Source organism: Oncorhynchus kisutch, linkage group LG24 (assembly GCF_002021735.2).
Source record: "Oncorhynchus kisutch isolate 150728-3 linkage group LG24, Okis_V2, whole genome shotgun sequence".
In the NCBI taxonomy this organism is placed as follows: domain Eukaryota; kingdom Metazoa; phylum Chordata; class Actinopteri; order Salmoniformes; family Salmonidae; genus Oncorhynchus; species Oncorhynchus kisutch.
This window is the reverse complement of record NC_034197.2, coordinates 245,341-249,501: the sequence shown is the minus strand read 5'-3', so window position 1 is coordinate 249,501 and position 4,161 is coordinate 245,341. Positions and strand designations below refer to the sequence as shown.

Here is a 4,161-nt window from a genome sequence, read left to right as displayed (position 1 = left end):
TTCATTGGAGGACTTTGTAGAAAAATCATGTTGTATCAATATTTGAACACAACTATTATTTTAAGGGGAAGTATCTCTACGATAGAGCCACTTTACATGTTTGGTGTCCTACAGTATTCCCCAACTTGTCTTTTAAGAGTATTCACTTGTTAAATTAGCTTTTGCACAACTCCCACTTTCCACAATGTTGACATTCTAAGAATGAAAAAGATGTAAAATGTCATCTGTTTTTGTTAACTGAAGCACATGGGTTCAATCCATGTTCGACATTTATGGTAGATAGCTGATATTATGGGAATGTACTTTCATCACAACAGTGTAAAGAAAAGGTCAATTGTCTTGATATGGCCACTGCGACCTGTATGCTCTAGTCGGCTGGCCCTCGCTACATATTCGTCGCCAGAACCACTGGCTATTTTGTTATTGAATATGCGCTTATTTGTTCCATGTGTAACTCGTCGCCAGAACCACTGGCTCAAGGTCATCTGTAAGTCTATGCTAGGTAAAGCTCCGCCTTATCAAAGCACTCACAGGCAGCCTAGTCCTCGCGCAGCAGTCCCTTCCAGCTGCAGTCAGAGCAGGAGATGCCCATCTGCAGTCAGAGCAGGAGATGTTCACCCCTCCGCGTCCAGACTGCAAATGAATTGCACTGCTTTGCTTTATCTTGGCCAGGTCGCAGTTGTGTATGAGAACTTGTTCTTAACTGGCTTACCTGGTATAATAAAGTTGAAATGTAATAAAATAAGAAACTATTTTTTTGTTCCCAGAAAGGGGGTGTAGCTCAGTGGTAGAGTGCATGCTTTGCATGTATGAGGTCCTAGTTTCAATCCCCAGCTTCTCCATGATTTTTTGCAAAGACCCAACTTCTACTTTCCACAATGTTGACATTCTAAGAATGAAATAGATGTAAAAAGTCATCTGTTTTTGTTAACTGAAAACATGAGTTCAATCCCTGTTAGTACATTTATAGAACAGAAGTGGCATGGTGGCCAACTTTTATGGCATCATTTTCAAAAACTGAAGTTCATGTTTTCGATCCCTCTCCGTACCTGTTTTAAGAATTGCTGCTATCATCTCATTGTAGTTTCAATGGAGTGGTGTATATATAAAGTACATTGTATTGACATTGCGTTTTATCTGCAAATTAAATGGGATGGAAGCTCAGAGGGGGAGTGCATGCTATATATGTATGAGGTCCTTTCTCCACTGAGTTTGTGTGCCAAATTCACATTTGCACAATTACTACTTTCCAGAATGTTGATATATATATATATTGCAGTATATAGGGGCATGGTGGCCAAGTGGTAAGGCGTCGGTCTCGTAAACCGAAGACCATGGGTTCAAATCCCATCCGTGCCTTTATAGAAAAGACCTCCAATTCCATGGAAATTTAGATTCTATGGCATATTTATTGCCTTTAAAAAAAAAATCCCTTCTCTTTTGTTATTGACTGTGCGCTAGTTTGTTCCATGTGTAACTCGTCGCCAGAACCACTGGCTCCAGGTCATCTGTAAGTCTAGGCCAGGTAAAGCTCCGCCTTATCAAAGCACTCACAGGCGGCCTAGTCCTCGCACAGCAGTCCCTTCCAGCTGCAGTCAGAGCAGGAGATGTTCACCCCTCCGCGTCCAGACTGCAAATGAATTGCACTGCTTTGCTTTATCTTCACCAGGTCGCAGTTGTGTATGAGAACTTGTTCTTAACTGGCTTACCTGGTATAATAAAGGTGTCGTTCTTGTAAACCGAAGACCATGGGTTCAAATCCCATCCTTGCCTTTATAGAAAAGACATCCAATTCCATGGAAATTTAGATTCATTGGAGGACTTTGTAGAAAAATCATGTTGTATCAATATTTGAACACAACTATTATTTTAAGGGGAAGTATCTCTACGATAGAGCCACTTTACATGTTTGCTGTCCTACAGTATTCCCCAACTTGTCTTTTAAGAGTATTCACTTGTTAAATTAGCTTTTGCACAACTCCCACTTTCCACAATGTTGACATTCTAAGAATGAAAAAGATGTAAAATGTCATCTGTTTTTGTTAACTGAAGCACATGGGTTCAATCCATGTTCGACATTTATGGTAGATAGCTGATATTATGGGAATGTACTTTCATCACAACAGTGTAAAGAAAAGGTCAATTGTCTTGATATGGCCACTGCGACCTGTATGCTCTAGTCGGCTGGCCCTCGCTACATATTCGTCGCCAGAACCACTGGCTATTTTGTTATTGAATATGCGCTTATTTGTTCCATGTGTAACTCGTCGCCAGAACCACTGGCTCAAGGTCATCTGTAAGTCTATGCTAGGTAAAGCTCCGCCTTATCAAAGCACTCACAGGCAGCCTAGTCCTCGCGCAGCAGTCCCTTCCAGCTGCAGTCAGAGCAGGAGATGCCCATCTGCAGTCAGAGCAGGAGATGTTCACCCCTCCGCGTCCAGACTGCAAATGAATTGCACTGCTTTGCTTTATCTTGGCCAGGTCGCAGTTGTGTATGAGAACTTGTTCTTAACTGGCTTACCTGGTATAATAAAGTTGAAATGTAATAAAATAAGAAACTATTTTTTTGTTCCCAGAAAGGGGGTGTAGCTCAGTGGTAGAGTGCATGCTTTGCATGTATGAGGTCCTAGTTTCAATCCCCAGCTTCTCCATGATTTTTTGCAAAGACCCAACTTCTACTTTCCACAATGTTGACATTCTAAGAATGAAATAGATGTAAAAAGTCATCTGTTTTTGTTAACTGAAAACATGAGTTCAATCCCTGTTAGTACATTTATAGAACAGAAGTGGCATGGTGGCCAACTTTTATGGCATCATTTTCAAAAACTGAAGTTCATGTTTTCGATCCCTCTCCGTACCTGTTTTAAGAATTGCTGCTATCATCTCATTGTAGTTTCAATGGAGTGGTGTATATATAAAGTACATTGTATTGACATTGCGTTTTATCTGCAAATTAAATGGGATGGAAGCTCAGAGGGGGAGTGCATGCTATATATGTATGAGGTCCTTTCTCCACTGAGTTTGTGTGCCAAATTCACATTTGCACAATTACTACTTTCCAGAATGTTGATATATATATATATTGCAGTATATAGGGGCATGGTGGCCAAGTGGTAAGGCGTCGGTCTCGTAAACCGAAGACCATGGGTTCAAATCCCATCCGTGCCTTTATAGAAAAGACCTCCAATTCCATGGAAATTTAGATTCTATGGCATATTTATTGCCTTTAAAAAACAAATCCCTACTATTTTGTTATTGACTGTGCGCTAGTTTGTTCCATGTGTAACTCGTCGCCAGAACCACTGGCTCCAGGTCATCTGTAAGTCTAGGCTAGGTAAAGCTCCGCCTTATCAAAGCACTCACAGGCGGCCTAGTCCTCGCACAGCAGTCCCTTCCAGCTGCAGTCAGAGCAGGAGATGTTCACCCCTCCGCGTCCAGACTGCAAATGAATTGCACTGCTTTGCTTTATCTTCGCCAGGTCGCAGTTGTGTATGAGAACTTGTTCTTAACTGGCTTACCTGGTATAATAAAGGTGTCGGTCTTGTAAACCGAAGACCATGGGTTCAAATCCCATCCTTGGCTTTATAGAAAAGACATCCAATTCCATGGAAATTTAGATTCATTGGAGGACTTTGTAGAAAAATCATGTTGTATCAATATTTGAAAACACTATTATTTTAAGGGGAAGTATCTCTACGATAGAGCCACTTTACATGTTTGCTGTCCTACAGTATTCCCCAACTTGTCTTTTGAGAGTATTCACTTGGTAAATTAGCTTTTGCACAACTCCCACTTTCCACAATGTTGACATTCTAAGATGAAAAAGATGTAAAATGTCATCTGTTTTTGTTAACTGAAGCACATGGTTTCAATCCATGTTCGACATTTATGGTAGATAGCTGATATTATGGGACTGTACTTTCATCACAACAGTGTAAAGAAAAGGTCAATTGTCTTGATATGGCCAACTGCGACCTGTATGCTCTAGTCGGCTGGCCCTCGCTACATATTCGTCGCCAGAACCACTGGCTATTTTTGTTATTGAATATGCGCTTATTTGTTCCATGTGTAACTCGTCGCCAGAACCACTGGCTCCAGGTCATCTGTAAGTCTATGCTAGGTAAAGCTCCGCCTTATCAAAGCACTCACAGGCAGCCTAGG

The 4,161-nt window shown here is 41.2% G+C and overlaps 4 non-coding genes across 4 annotated transcripts; all 4 read left to right on the top strand.

Annotated features, from left to right (window-relative positions):
- Positions 1-770: 770 nt before the first annotated feature.
- trnaa-ugc (transfer RNA alanine (anticodon UGC)) lies at positions 771-842 on the top strand. The gene has a single exon. It is a non-coding gene; the product is annotated as a tRNA-Ala (tRNA).
- Positions 843-1,287: 445 nt separating this feature from the next.
- Positions 1,288-1,359, top strand: trnat-cgu (transfer RNA threonine (anticodon CGU)). Its single transcript has one exon. It is a non-coding gene; the product is annotated as a tRNA-Thr (tRNA).
- A 1,220-nt stretch (positions 1,360-2,579) lies between these two features.
- On the top strand, positions 2,580-2,651 carry trnaa-ugc (transfer RNA alanine (anticodon UGC)). Its single transcript has one exon. It is a non-coding gene; the product is annotated as a tRNA-Ala (tRNA).
- Positions 2,652-3,096: 445 nt separating this feature from the next.
- On the top strand, positions 3,097-3,168 carry trnat-cgu (transfer RNA threonine (anticodon CGU)). The gene has a single exon. It is a non-coding gene; the product is annotated as a tRNA-Thr (tRNA).
- The last annotated feature ends 993 nt before the right edge of the window (positions 3,169-4,161 follow it).